The sequence below is a fragment of the Pipistrellus kuhlii genome, unplaced genomic scaffold, assembly GCF_014108245.1.
Source record: "Pipistrellus kuhlii isolate mPipKuh1 unplaced genomic scaffold, mPipKuh1.p scaffold_m20_p_2, whole genome shotgun sequence".
NCBI classification, from domain to species: domain Eukaryota; kingdom Metazoa; phylum Chordata; class Mammalia; order Chiroptera; family Vespertilionidae; genus Pipistrellus; species Pipistrellus kuhlii.
This window is the reverse complement of record NW_023425515.1, coordinates 118,173,413-118,189,277: the sequence shown is the minus strand read 5'-3', so window position 1 is coordinate 118,189,277 and position 15,865 is coordinate 118,173,413.

Below are 15,865 nucleotides of genomic sequence, written 5' to 3'. Positions count from 1 at the left end.
ACAGTACAACACGTGAGATTGCAGAGAAGCTTCATGTATCACATACATGCATTGAAAATCACTTAAAACAACTTGGCTATGTTCAAAAACTCGATACATGGGTTCCTCACGAACTGAAAGAATCACAGTTAACGCAACGCATTAGCAGCTGCGATTTGCTAAAGAAACGTAATGAAAATGATCCATTTGTAAAACGACTGATAACTGGCGATGAAAAATGGGTTGTTTACAACAATATCAAGCGGAAAAGATCGTGGAGCAGGCCAGGTGAACCAACTCAAACAACATCAAAAGCTGATATTCATCAAAAGAAGGTTTTGTTATCAGTTTGGTGGGATTACAAAGGAATTGTCTACTTTGAACTCTTACCACCCAACCGAACGATCAATTCTGATGTCTACATTGAACAACTAATGAAATTAAACAATGCAGTTGAAGAAAAGCGGCCCGAATTGACAAATCGAAAAGGTGTTGTATTCCATTATGACAATGCAAGGCCACACACATCTTTGGTCACTCGGCAAAAATTAATGGAGTTTGGTTGGGATGTTTTGCCACATCCACCATATAGTCCTGACCTTGCACCATCTGATTACTTTTTGTTTCGATCTTTACAAAACTCCTTGAATGGTAAAAATTTCAATAATGATGATGATGTCAAATCGTACCTGATTCAGTTTTTTGCTAATAAAAACCAGAAGTTTTTTGAACGTGGGATTATGATCCTGCCTGAAAGATGGCAAAAGGTCATTGATCAAAATGGGCAATACATTACAGAATAAAGTTATTTAGTTCCATGAAAAAATTGTCTTTGATTTTCTTTAAAAAATCCGCAATTACTTACCTGCCGACCCAATATTTAATCAATATATTCCTTTTCAGAGAAGGATCCCCAGAAAATGGTGCACATTTAACAATTGCCTTAAGTAGTGAAGACTCAAGGAAATGACATCCCATTAAGACCACATTTGCAGCTACTTCATAACTTTGGTTCGTAGAGCTTAGAGAAAAGGCTTGAAGTACAGACACTCCTCCAAAATAAAGAGCACCCAAGGCAGAAAGTATTGTATATAGTTAATGTTTCAAAGCAAACGTTAACTTGTACAGGTTAAAAACAGTGAAGTGGCCTTATATTCTGATAAAATATTTTTAAGGTAACATTCAGTGGGGTGACATTCTTTCACCTGCCAAAAGTAGTCCAAATCAGTGGTCGCCAACCTTCCGAACCTCATAGACCACCAGTGATCTGTGGACCACCGGTTGGTGACCGCTGGTCCAAATGATATTCCTACTGCTGATAGCGGGCTGCATCAGCCCGTCACTTAATTTGGACCATTGGTTTTGAGTAGATTTTTGATTGCTGTGGAGTCTTATGCAGTACAGAGCAGCCTCTTACCCCTCCGCCTTGGGAACAATGAGCTCTCCTTTTGATGGAGGGATTGTGTGCTGAAGTGGAGGTTCAGAGGGTGTGAGATGATGTTCCCTTTATTTAGTCAAGGGTATTCTACTTGAAAAGCATATGAGCTGAAAATACAAGTGTCCCCTTCCCACTGCTGGCCCAGATATTCAGAACAGTGGAAGCATTCAAGACGGGACACCATGTGACACCTTCCAATCATTCAGATCACTTTAGGAAATGAAGCTTTCACACTCAGAAGGGGGCAGATGCCTGGCAAGGCTTCAGAAAATCTGTGTCTAGCCCCGGGAAATTAACAACAGGTAGATCCTGAAGCATTCCTCTCCAGCACAGGTGCCTAAGGTACAGATGCCTGAAGCAGAACATCACAGATGGGAACTGTTTTCCTTGTATTAATTGCTCCATTCCTTAGGGCTCCTCTGCATTCCTACTGTCTCCTCTCCCCCTCTCCCTTTATCTTTTTGAAAGAGCTAAACACCACTTCCTCTTCTTACCTCCCCCATTAATAAGCAAAACCTGTTTGTGTGTACAGTTCTTACAGGAAACAAGAATTTGGTTTTCTAGCTTAATATCTGACAAAACTGAATGTATTCATTTTTTCCCTTACGTATGCCAAGTGCCTCAGTTGTGAAGTCACAAATTCAAGAAGAAAGGCTTGATGACAAAAAAAACCACACACATCTTGATAGAATTTGTCTCTGAACACATTAAAAAACAAAAACCCTGAGCCACTGTGAACATGATCCTGACTGGACTGTCCTGGCTCAGCTCTGCTTTCCCTTCGCAGCCCCACTCAGTGACTTGGCTCCACTTCGTTCTGGTCTGCTCCAGCCTCACCGCTTGTTAGTTAACTGTGTCAGCAGCATCAGGCATTCCTCTCCCCTCATCCTAATGTGCTGTGTTCTGAGAATTATGGCCTTGTTTCTGAACAAATATACAGATGGCACTAGAGAACTCATAGAAACTTATACATTTACCCAATTTGTTGTGATTTTTCTGACACTACAGCAAAAACATCTTAATCAGAAATAATATATATTAAATGTTTGAAAATGTTTAGCCTTTTATTGGATTTTTTTTTAAATACCCGTCTACAGATTTACGCTTATTATGTTCCTCTGATTATAACCCAAATAATTTCTTAACCCTTTCATTACTTATGCAAATATTCAGTTATCCTTTATGATACATTAGAGTGGATATAATATTTTTATCATCTAAAATAAAATATTTAATTCTCTCTGTGAGACTAACACACTTTTCTATTTGTTCAAATTGAATCTGAACACTAGAATTTTGTCTACACTGTATTTCAATTGTTAGTCCTTCCCATTGTATATAACATTGAAGTATTATAAGAAAACCTAGTACCTAAAAACTTGAATTTGCATAAAACAAATTTTTGAAAGTAAATATTTGATTTACAAAATAATTTTTTATTTTTCAAAACAATTCTTAGCATGTTCGTGGAAAATACTTGTTTGAAGGGATGTTTTTTAAAAACAGCTGAGGATTCAGGTTGCAAATGATAGAACCTGAATTGAACCACTTGAGCAAAAAGGCTTTTTTGACTTATGTGATCAAAGTTCAGGAAGAAAAACAAAACAAAACGCCATCACTTCTCCGTACCTCTTACCGCTCCCTTTTCTCCAAGCGGGCCCAGTTCTCAGTCCAACTTCAAGTGTGGAGAGCCGGAGACAGCCAGCAGGTGCCCTGCAACCTCACGGTTAGAGCTCCACTTTGGAAAAGCCTGGAAGAAGTATCCAAAGCAAACTAGCAGCCAGCACAGGGGTCCTAGATGGATCCGCTCCCTGCAGGCTTCTTCCCTGAGGACCCGTGAGCAAATGCCCCACCCCTGCAGAGTCAGCTCTTCACTCAGCCTGCCCTGGCTGATGTTTGAGTAATAAACGTCTATTCAGGAGGAACACCTTGGCAAGGCAGACAAATGGCACATAGCCTGGAAATTAATTTTAAATATATTTCATTTTCTCTAAACCAGAACTCTTTTACCGAAATTAGAGTCAAATAAACTAAGTAGATTTGAGGGTGAGCTGTTAAGTTTCTCAAAGGCCCTAAATGATTTGCAAACTCAGTCTGTGTTTAAAATGGTGTGCCGTGGATATTTTAGAAGATCACCCACATTTCCCACCTGGATCCCACCCACAGCTGTGGTGTGTGGACCAACTCAAATGTTTCCTTTGCCTTGAGGCTTTGGTTTCTTTCAAAATAAAATGTCTAGAAGCTGCATTCTCTCTGGAATCAACCTCTGGCATTCCACAGCAGAGCTTCGCCATGCAGCCGCTCGGGACCTTGCCTTACCTTCACTGCGGTTTTCACACAGATCAGACTGGGAAGCGGGAGAGGGGTCATAGAGCCACTGTCAACCTCACAGGTCCGAGCTTTGTGCCCTTAACGAGGGAACACTAAGCTTGTCTTGTACATACAGATGTGCAGGTAGATGTTTTTAGGCCAACACTGAGGAATAAGAAGTTGAAATGGGGTCCTAACTTTTCAGTTTAAACTAACGTGTGTGTGTGTGTGTGTGTGTGTGTGTGTGTGTGTACTCTGTTTCAGTAAACCTCAGTTAGTGGTTTATGATTTTGAAGTTTCAGGTCAGTGTAATATTAAAGCCCAGGAAGCTACTCCATTTCAGGGTAGTGTGTCATTTTTGAAGTTACTGTCTTGAGAGGTTTTTTGCAAAACTTCCCTCCTCAGCCATTTAGATTGGACAACACCCATTCTCCCAGGAGAAAAGACAGCTGCTTGGCAGTGTCTTGTCCCTTCCAACATGAAAGTCAGTGTCTTCCTAACATAGAAGTACTTTTTTACCATTTCTCTTTAATTTTACAATAATTTATGGTTTGGACGAACCTCACAGCAACCCAAGCCAGTGCTGTAACAGGCACTGTCTCTCAAACTTCCAGAATTGCTATCTGAAAACCTCAGTGGTAAGACTGTGGGGAAGAGATGGAAGCCAGAGATCAAGACACTTTGAACCCATGCGAGCACTTGTGCATGTTTTCATTGCATCTGTGTCTATTGGCTGCTTTCAACTGCAAGCAACAAAACAAACAGTGCTTGTGCCCAATGACTTCAATTCTTACCTAAGACTAGAAATAAGTGATCCTCAGGGTTGGGTTGGCAGCTCAATATTGCTTTTAAGAACCCATCTCCTGCCGAAACCGGTTTGGCTCAGTGGAAGAGCATCTGTCTGCAGACTGAAAGGTTCCAGCTACGATTCCGGTCAGGGGCATGTACGTTGGTTGCGGGCACATCCCCGGTAGGGGGTGTGTAGGAGGCAGCTAGCTGGTCGATGTTTCTCTCTCATTGACGTTTCTAGCTCTCTATCCCTCTCCCTCTCTGTAAAAAATCAATAAAATATATTTTTTTAAAAAAAGAACCCATCTCCTTAAGAGATCAACCGAAGGACTTGTATGCATGCATATAAGCATAATCAATGGATGCAAAACTCTGGAGAGGGAGGGCATGTATTGGAAGGGGGAGGTGCAATAGTAAGATAATAAAAAAGCACAATCACATTAACCTTAATATTTTCCCAAAAGTATATTCCTGTGCTACAATTTTAATTGTAAGTTTATTTTGCGTATAATGCAACCAAAGGCCTGAAAAGATTGGAAAATTGGCAAGGAAAGTGACTTTTAACAAACATTTACAACATCTATTTGTGTCGTTATCGATTTAGTATCTAATCTAATAAAATCCTTTTTTCACTTAATGTTTTTCAGAATTAGTTATTAAACAAACCAACAACAACAAAAAAATAACCCATCTCTTTTCATCTTTCGCATTTTACCTTCTTCTATGTGTTAGCTTTCAGCTTTAACCTTGGTCACCAACCTAATCACAATATTGCTACCACAGCTCCATGCAGCATCCAAAGCAAAAAGAGGTGGAAAAAAAGCGCTTTTCAGATTTCTCCTTTAAATCAGGAAGAATGCTGTCCCCCTCCCGCGGAAATCCCCTATGTCTTGGGCCAGGACTAGGTCACAAGGCCACCTAGAGCAAGACGGGTAGCAAAGGGGAATATTTACTAGTAGTATGGCTTATATTACCACCCAAACAATTAAATTTCCCTTAGTATCCTCCTTAGCAACCACTCCAGAGTACCCAGACAAACACATGTCCAGGGAAAGATGCAGGATTTTAGCAAAAGAACATAACCCTTGGAACTCCTCGGGTGTAGATAGTAGTGGGTATTGGAGGAATAAGATAGCCTACAGGAAATCAGCATGAGCTCTCAAGTGCTGGGCCCCGCCAGCCTTCATATATATTCCAGATGATTGTGAATGTTCATAATTATTTGCAAGTCTTTATAGAAAAAGATTGATGTTGAGCCCAGTCAGAGTGGCTCAGCAGTTGAGCATTAACCCAGGAATCAAGAGGTCACTGGTTCAATTCCAGGTCAGGGCACATGCCTGGGTTATGGACTTGATCCCTGGAGGGAGGGGAGGGGAAAGGTGTGTGTGTGTGCAGGAGGCAGCTGACTGATTATGTTTCTCTCTCATCGATGTTTCTCTCTCTCCTATGAAAAAGGCCTCCCATTACAGAAGGCTTGTTGCAGTCATTAAAAGTAATACAGGTTAGCAAAAAAAGGAAACCTACCTTTTTTTTAATCTAACACGGTGGCCAGTCTTGTGCTTATGGCCGCCAGGGCAGGCAGAGCCACCCATCCTGACCACAGGACCTCTTCTAGGGAGTGAGTCAGTGTGGGACCAGGAGGGGGCGCTGTCACAGGCAGGAAGGCCCAGAGGTTAGCCATCCAGAGAGCCCAGACCAGCCCACTCCACAGAAGCCCTCTGACAGGACCTCACTGAGTGCCTCTCCATGCCCCTCACTGGGCTGACCCAACCAACATAGGTAAGCCAGTTGTGCCTCAGAATCCCCAACTGTGGCCATCTTAGACCTCCAGTAGCATCTTGTCCAACTGTGCTCCTCTCGTCCCAGGCCCATTCCAACTCAGGCTGTTGCATTTAGGAGGTCACATAAGGAGTTGTAGGGGAGGAAAGGCCGTAGACTGACAATCAGGAGTTTGGTGTGTGCTGGTCTGGGCACCACAGAAGCTCTTTGAGTGTAGGTTTTCTTGACTATAAAATAAAGAGGTGAACCAGGTGATAATATCATCCTTTCCAGATCCACAACTCTCATTCTAAAGCACTTCAATCTTGGAACTCAGAGCAAGCAAGGCCCCAATAGTCAGTACTTATCTATCTATTTCTATATCTATATCTATATCTATATCTATATCTCTATCTCTATCTCTATCTCTATCTATCTATCTATCTATCTATCTATCTATATATATATATATATATATATATAGAAGCTTAATATGCAAAGTGTGCCCTCGGGAGTTCAACCAACTAGGGTTTGATCACTCAATATGATGTGCACTGACCACCAGGGGGAGGAGGCAGCCAGCAGCCGCTAGGGACCCTACCATGCATGAATTTTGTGCACTGGGCCTCTAGTGGAGTGATAAAATTTAAGCATTTATAGAAAAGGTCTCCCATTAAAGAATGCTCATTGCAGTCATTAAAAATAATATAATTAGTTAGTCTAACTCATTCTCATTCGCCCCCAACATTGCCCTGACTCCTTGTAATTTATCAAATTAATTCCTGCCCTGGCTGGTGTGGCTCATTTGTTTGGAACGTCCTCCCATAAACACAAAAGATCGCAGTTTCAAATCCCAGTCAGGACACATACCCAGGTTATGAGTTCAATGTTTTTCTCACATCAATGTTTTTCTCTCCCCTCTCCTTTCCTCTCTCTAAAATCAATTAAACACACCACACACACACACACACACACACACACACACACACATACTTGAGTGAGGATTAAAAATTAAAACTCCCCCAGAAAGCTGTCTACCAACTCCATCTTCTCTGTGTCCCTCCCTGTTAGTATGCTGTGGCTGGTTGGGAGCATGACCCCCAGAGCCAGGCTGCCTTGGTTGGAATCCTGTGTGACCTTGGGCAAATGACTTAACCTCTCAGTGCCTCCATTTTCTCATCAGTAAAATGGGGATGAAAACAACACCTACGTCAATATGAGAATTAAATTAGTGTAAACACCCAGTACCTAGAAACTATTTTGTGTTAGCTCATCTTATTATGTGTGTCATTGTCCACTTATTGACTTGTTGTTTTATAGTTGTTTCTAAGCATTGTTGGGAGGGTTGTCCCCTAACCTGTGTCCTTTCCCAGGGCTTAAATAATGCTCTGCACACAGCAAAGACTTATCAGTTTCTCAGAGCAGTCTGTTTCAAATAGGAAAAAGTCCTTCATCAGAATTGTTGGAGGGGGTAACCTGCCCTTACTTTAAACTCTGGGTGAGTGTTGGCGAGAAGAGTTATCACCTTGTCTGAAGCTTTGTTTCGTGTTTTCCCTGAAAGCGTCCTTTAGCCAGCGCCACCTCAGGACTGCCCTGCACTGGGCTTCAGATGACAGGTTAAAATCAGCCACATCTCCCTGGGAGGGGGAATGGAGGGAGGAGGATTGTAGTGGGAGAGGATGAAACAGACCCACCATGGAGACCGTGGTGCGGGGCAACAGAGGCAAGAGCCCCCTCAAATGTTGGCATCCACTGAGGGCCTCCAGAGCCTCGGGATCCCCATGCTTAGAAAAATCCTGAATTCATGCTGTGCATCTGTCTCTTGTGCAAGTTCTACTGCTGCTACATCTTAGCTGCTTGACAAGTGGGATCTTCCAGACTATTCCTTTTGTAATTACAGAGTGTCTTTGGAGTTTGTGTGGGTGGATGCAGTTTATAGAACTACTTGGACTAAGAAGCCTGCTCCTCAAAAGAACACTAGCTTTACACTCATCCAGTGTTGTTCTTGCAAAACAACATCATATGTCCATCTGTTTGGGGGGAAAGAGAGAGAAAGGACATCGTTTAATTTAAGGACATAAGAAATACCAGAGCATAGACCAGCCCTGAATAGAATTGAGCAGGAATTATCTGTCTTGTACACATTCTCCCTCCTCTCTCTGAACCTTTTCCTCCTTTGGTATCCTTCCTCTGTCAAATGCCCACTGCCTTCCTGTAGTCTCACTACCCTAACCCTCCAAAAATACATACAAAACCCTCCGCTCCCAGAAAAGGGGCACACCTGGCCCTTTTATGGCTTTATTTTGAAGGCGGGACTTGACAACAGAGACCTGGGTTTCAATCCTAGCTCTGCTGCTGAACCACTGTAAACAACCACCCTCTCCTATATCAAACACAGGTAATAACCCTAACCCCACCTGTTAGTGTGCTGTCAGCTGCAAGTAACCGAAAAGCCAACACAAGGGGTTTAACCATTAAGGAAACTTATTGACCCACGTAATCAGAAGTTCAAAGGTGGGACAGACTGATTGAATCCTGATGTCAGGAACACAGGTTCTTTCTGCAACATTGCCTTCCATCCTCAGTGCCAGCTGCATCTTAAGCCTCTTTTAGAGTCAGAGGGGCTGCCAGCAGGACAGAGAGAGCGACTCCCTGTGCCCCGAACTAATAGCACATCAGGGGATGCTGTGTGCTGATTGGCCTAGGCCTGACTTCCTAAACCAATTACTAGAAAAGTAGGGACAGGATAACATGATTGGTATATAGACCAGTGGTTCTCAAATGTGAGCATGCATCAAATTGCCTGAAGGACTTATTAATCCACAGATGCTTGGGCCTCAGCCCCAGAGTTTTTGATCCGCTGAGTCCAGGGAAGAGCCTGAGAATTTGCCTTCCTAACAAGTTCTGCCCACAGCCCGCAGGCCCCAAGCCAGCCAAGTCGCCCCACAGAGGGAAGTGACCAGAAGCAGCGGGGAGGGAGGCAGGGGCAGCACCAGGCCATCCAAGGTGGGTGCCAGTGCCTGCCCCCCCATCACCCTGCTGGTCGCCCACAGATCAGCCTTGATAGCCGGCCAGGCCTAGGGACCCTACCTGTGCGTGAATTTCATGCACCGGGCCTCAATTATTATTGCTGTTCTTTTCAGGGACTTTTGCTTATTACACTTTATCTGTTATTGAGAAATTTAAGACTTTCTCAACCAGAAAGGATTTTCAGGCAACTCACTAGCCAGGTTAGGCAATATTTTCTTGGAGTGTGATCTTTCCAGGGTCCCCAAAGCCTTACTCCTGAACCAGTAGTGAAGCTCACACTCCCCAGTAGATCTGCTCTTCAATGGAAAGAGCAGATCTGCTCTCCTTTTCTACTGGTTTCATTGTGGCTCCAATATTACAATGTTGGCTTTTGATGAGCGATTTTTTTTTAGGTCAGGTTCCTAGAAATTGGCTAATTTTACAAATAATTATGACAGCTTTTTTTCTGTGTTAGTACTTAGGTAAATGCTAGTACTTCAAGGTCCTCTTCACATTTCAATTATGGAAAAAATCTCTAGACCAACAACTTATCAAGTTACTCAGTATCACTCCCATCAGTCACCTCTATTCTGAAGACAAACAGACCTTCCCAATTTGCAAAACACTATGCACCCACTTAGTTTCAGAGCAGCTTCATAGATAGGATGAAATTTCTTATTTCTGCCAAATATGTATATATATCTTAACTTAATACTTACTGGGGTTTTCCTCTTCTTTAGAGTCTGAAAGTTGGGTTTTTAGTCAACTGATAAGAGAAACCTGGGGGCTTTCCGTTTCTGCACATTGTTCGGGGTGGAGAAGGAGCAGGTGCAGTCTACAAGAAGACTCCCCTGGCTGAGAGAGGGAAGCCAGCAGAGTCTGAGGAACCAGAGCATTTTGTCTGTTGGCTAAGGTAACCATGTGGCCTGCCAAGCTCTGATGTGTTTGGACTTGAGCTTCAAGTCAAACGGGGAAGATTGCACAAAGACAAGTTCCAGGAATTGGTTCTGTGGCTGGGTAGGCTGGGGTGTTCTCACTGAGCTATTTCTGTATAAAAAGTTTTCTGGAACCATCTGAGAACCCACTAACCACTGCAGCTCACTGGAATACATCCAGTCACTCTCTGTTGCATCATTTCCCCTCTGTTTTATGCTTAAGGAAATGGCTGTGTGTGCACATGTGTATGTCCATGTGAGTGTGTGTGTTGTGTGTGTTCCAAAGTCATGTTATGGTGGAGAGTTGTTTGAAAAGGCGTCTTATGAACCACTTAAGTTGAACATATAAAAATGCATTTCAAAAATCAAAGCTCCTGCCGAGACCGGTTTGGCTCAGTGGATAGAGCATCTGCCTGTGGACTAAAGGGTCCTGGGTTCGATTCCGGTCAAGGGCATGTACCTTGGTTGCGGGCACATCTCCAGTGGGAGGTGTGCAAGAGGCAGCTGATCGATGATTCTCTCTCATCGATGTTTCTAACTCTATCCCTCTCTCTTCCTTTCTGTAAAAAAAATTAATAAAATATAAAAAAAATATCAAAGCTCCTCTTATATGTGTAGACTGTCTGAAAGGACACAAAATGTTAGTAACAGCAGTTGCTTCTGGGGAAGGGAATGGTGGGGGGGAGGGGAGGAGGGTCAGTGGGCTGAGGGAGACTTACTCTCCTGTGTCCTGTTTAATTTTTTCTTTGTACCATCAGCATTTCATACTTTTTAGAAAATGAAACCCGGAGTCTATATGCCTGGAGTCTATATATAAGGCTTTTCCTGGAAAACACTTGCTGGCTCACATGCCCCATGGACTCCTGCACTCAGCTTCCCAGGAGGAAAGTGGGAGCCTAAGAACAGCTGGACAGGAACGAGGAACCTGACTGCCTTCCCGAAAACTGTCCATTGTGGTGGATCAAGTGTGCTGAAGGGAGAGACTATGTCTCTCAGACTCAATAATAACCAACAATGACTTAAACACACTCCTGGCAGTGTCAGGGGAAAGGCAGCTGGTGGGGAGAGCAGCGCAGACTGCAGAGAACTCAGCATTTGCATGACGCCTGGAGCTGCCTGCCAAGCCAGCACGAAACAGCTCGTCCAGGTCGGCCAGGGGAGCTCCATACCTGGCCATGGGGAAGAATATTAAACACGTTGGTCATATGTCCACAGGGGTTTTAATTCCCGAAGAGATGCTAACTCAGACTTCAGATATTGTGGTGACCTTACTGTGTATTCTTAGACGCTCTTTGCTGAGCTGATGACCCACTTCCACATTGAGAGTAGAAATTACAAATGAACATCCCAATCGCATTCCCGTTTCCATCTGTACTGGGAGTCCACTAAGACAGAGTGGGCACAGCTCCCCTCAGTGACCCTGTGTTCAATGTGGACTAACTGGATTGCACCAGACAGAGTTCTAGTCCCTGGAAATCATTAGCCAACTTGAGAGAGAGGAAAACATTGCCCCGCACCGAAACAACTCTGGACTTATGCAACCTGCCGACATTGGTCATTTGTGTTGAACTTGCTTTCAGCACTCTATTAAATATACCACATCCTTCCACGGAAGAATTTCCTTCCTTCCAATAACATAATAATGAGAACTGGAAAAGTTTCTGGGAATTGAGCAAGGTTTAAGTATAAATGTTTCCATTAAATCTGGCAAATGCGTGAATGGTAAACCGAAATCATTATGCTTCAGTGCCACCTGTCTACTCAAGGCTACCTTTTCGGGGTGAAGCTGTGCTTGCCCGTACATGAGAGAATGCTCTGACCTCATATGTACTTGGCTGACAATATATTTGGCTGCACAGGTTATTGTTGTATTGTTCCAATGTGTTTGAAATTATCATGGAACTTCATGTAATGCTGAAATTTTTCCCGTGGGAAATATTCTATTTGGCACACAGAGCTACCCAGTCTCAGTGTTTCCTGCTGAGGACACGGTGTTACCACTGAACACACTAGGGCAGATGTTTTAGAAGATTTCGGTAGAGTCAGGAGAGATGTGCAGAGCGCCAGCTTTGCCCAGACACTTCCATGCGTCCCCATGTACTGTTGGCAGCTGTTGGGAGAGGCTGACATCAATGATGACACTTCCCAAGGGAGGAAGCTAGAGCGCAGGGAAGTGAAGGACTTGCACAAAGTTGTACCCCTGTCAGTGACAGAGCTGGGGTACACACTCAGGCCCTTCCTTCCCTACAGCAGTGCCACTGCCTGTCAATGCCCTCCTTGGTGCTGAAGTGGCTCATAGTTTGGACATGGACAGATAGCTGACCAGACCATGGGTGGACATTGATGAGAATGAGGACTTGGATTAGGAGGTGGGGGAGTCTGGTAATTAACAATACAATGACATCTGGGTTGTGAGGGGTGGGATTTCTGCTCATCTAATAGCAGGTAAGTAGGAACTGCACTATAGGAGCAGGACTGCAATCTCTAGAAAAACTGAGAAGAAACTAACAAGGCAGACAGACCCTTTGTCATGGAGGATAGAAGCCAGGGAGGCATTGCCTCAGACTCCAAGGGATTGGTAGGTCAAGATGAAAGCCTACAGGCAGGACTTCGGTTGCAAGGATATGTCAATGGCAAGGATATGACTGGCATCAGGTCAGAGCATGACCAGTACCAGCCGGACATGGTGCTGAGTCTCTACTATGTGTCAGGCACTAGTCTGGTGGAAATGTCAGAGAACAAAATAGATGATGTTCCTTCCCTTAGGGGGATAGTATAGCAAGAGACAGTTAAACATATAAACAAGGAAGCATGTATCAAATGATGATAAATACTGTAGAAAACAATTCAGCTGAGTAAGGCCAATAGCAATGTGGTGATGGTGGTACACACAGGTAGTCAGGAAAGACCACCGTTTCTGGGACATTTGAGGAGAAACTGAAACGTGAGGGAGTAAAGTATGTGAGTATCTGAGAGAAGAGCCTTATAAGCAGAAGGAACACCAATTACAAAAACCCTGAGGAAAAGGGTACTTGAGGCATTGGAGGAAAAGCAAAGAGCTTTGTTTCCCAGGTTGGGCTCCCCAGGAAACAGTTTCTGAGGTGGCGATCAGCACGGGAGATGTTTGTTAGGGTGTGCTCTTGGGATCAACCTGTAGAAGGGATTAGAGTGGAAGGAAGCAAGACTGTGCAGGGGATGAGCCAGGATACAGTCCCAACAAGTGCCCCAGACTGCCCATGGGGGAGTTCTGAAGATTGGATGCCCTTCAGAGCTGTCCCACGAGGGAGGGGGCTGGGCCCTTGTACCCGCTTGTCATTCAGCTGTGGCTGCCATGGGAAAAGGGTGGGATGAGATGTTGGGGGAGGCCATTCTCAGTTCTTGAGGACTGTCAGCCAGCAGTATCTCAATCCCTGAAGGGTGGTGGGCAGTGCCTCCTGCCATCTTCTCACCACATGCTGGTGTGGTTGGAGAAGAGTGTCAGAAAATGGGCTCAGAGAGGTGTCCAGGGGCCAAATCCTGCAAGGAAAGAGTGTGGATAGGGAATGTATAAAATGGAGTCTCTTTAACTAGGCTGCCAAAATTATTAATGTTATGAAGGTTGAAGCATGAGGAAACAATTCTATTCTTGTTCTAACTAGCCTGGAAACTTAAACTTTTGTTGCTATTATGAATCCTCACCCAAGGATATTTTTTCCATGGCTTTTTTTTTTTTAAGAGAGTGGAAGGGAGGGAGCAGGGGGTGGTGGGTGGGGGTGAGGGTGGAGAAAAGAGAGAGAAAGAGATGGGGAGAGAGAGAGAGAGAGAGAGAGAGAGAGAGAGAGAGAGAGAGAGAGAAAGAAAGAAACATTGATGTGAAAAAAGCACATCATTGGTTGCCACACATACCCTGACCAGGACTGCAGACCAGATACATGTCCTGGACTGGTATTCTGGACTGGTAATCAAATCCATGAGCCTTCAGCCCTAGCTGGTTTGGCTCAGTGGATAGAGCGTCGGCCTGTGGACCTAAGTGTCCTGGGTTCGATTCCAGTCAAGGGCACATGCCTGGTTGTGGGATTGGTTCCCAGTAGAGGTGTGCAGAAGGCAACCCATCAATGATTGTCTCTTGGCATTGATGTTTCTACCTCCCTCTTCCTTTCTCTCTGAAATCAATAAAAAAATATTTCTTTAAAAAAACATACACAAGTCCACAACCCTTTGGTATGGGGGCTGGCCAATGCTCTAACCACTGAGAAACACCAGGCAGGGCAGTGGTGATGTATTTAATGTGAAAAATCCTCTTCAAATATAACCATCTTAAGAGAATTTTCATGTATCAGTTTTTCCAAAAACTGGGTACACTTTTGGTTCTCTGCTACATCTAGTATAAAACTAAATATAAACTCATATTTTCTTCAAAGAATACTAAAGTTTTCTTAAAACCTGAGGCCATCAAAATATAACTGCGAGATTGTAGAACAGCATGTAATTTATTTTTAAATATATTTTATTGATTTTTTACAGAGAGAAAGGGAGAGAGATAGAGAGCTAGAAACGTCAATGAGAGAGAAACATAGACCAGCTGCCTCCTGCACACCCCCCACCAGGGATGTGCCCGCAACCAATGTACATGCCCCTGACCAGAATCGAACCTGGGACCTTTCAGTCCACAGACCAATACTCTAACACTGAGCCAAACTGGTTTCGGCAGCATGTAATTTTTAAAAGCTGAAATGTGGATCAGGAATCTTATTTTCCAGATGTCACTGAATAAGCTGTGTCTGGTAATGAAACAAGGGAACGGGAATTCAGGGCCAGAAAGTCAGCTGCCCTCAGGGCCCTAAACAGGAGCCATAAGCAGTAGTAGTTTTAAGGCTTTAGGAAGACGTTAAAAGTTAAGGGAGCATCATCCATATATATAAGAGGCTAATATGCTGTGTCCAATCTGTCGCTATGACATGCACTAACCCCTAGGGGACAGACGTTCAATGCAGGAGCTGCCCTGAAGCACACAGAGAATTGGCACCATGGACCTAGCGCCCACAAAGCACCACTCTCACAGGCCCCGCCACCACCCCAGAGCAACTCACCCCCAAATCACAGCCGACATTGCTGAAACCCCACCACGCAACATGCGGCCCACAGCCCAGCCCAGCCCAGCCTGGCAATGGTGTCTGTGGAAACCAGGTAACAATGTCACATAGCAATGCCCAGCTTCCTCTCCCTAACAATGACTAGCCTCCTTGCAGTTTCTTCAGCCCAGGAACACAACTTGCTTTATAGCCAGGTGCAAACATTTCACACTGTAAACAAATGTCTGTGAAGCGTTTTTCTGTGCCTCATCTCATTTGATCCTCACAGAAGTCCTGGAGTAGTAGGTAGATAGAAGATTCGATGGAATCCTATTTTCTTTTCATTAGCCAGAAAACGAAGATTTAGAAAGTTTAGAAATTTGACCTGACTGAAAAAGTAAGAAGTGGTGGAACTTGAAAATGACTTCAGGTGTTCTCACTGCACAGAATACAGTCAAACACTGCTGCAGTTAAATATTTTACCCTTTGTTCTCCCTGGGTGATCTATAATAATAATCTGCTTTCTGTGGATATTTACTGCTGTGTTACTGACAATTACCTGAAAGAGAAGTTGGGGTTCTTCACTGGACTGGAAA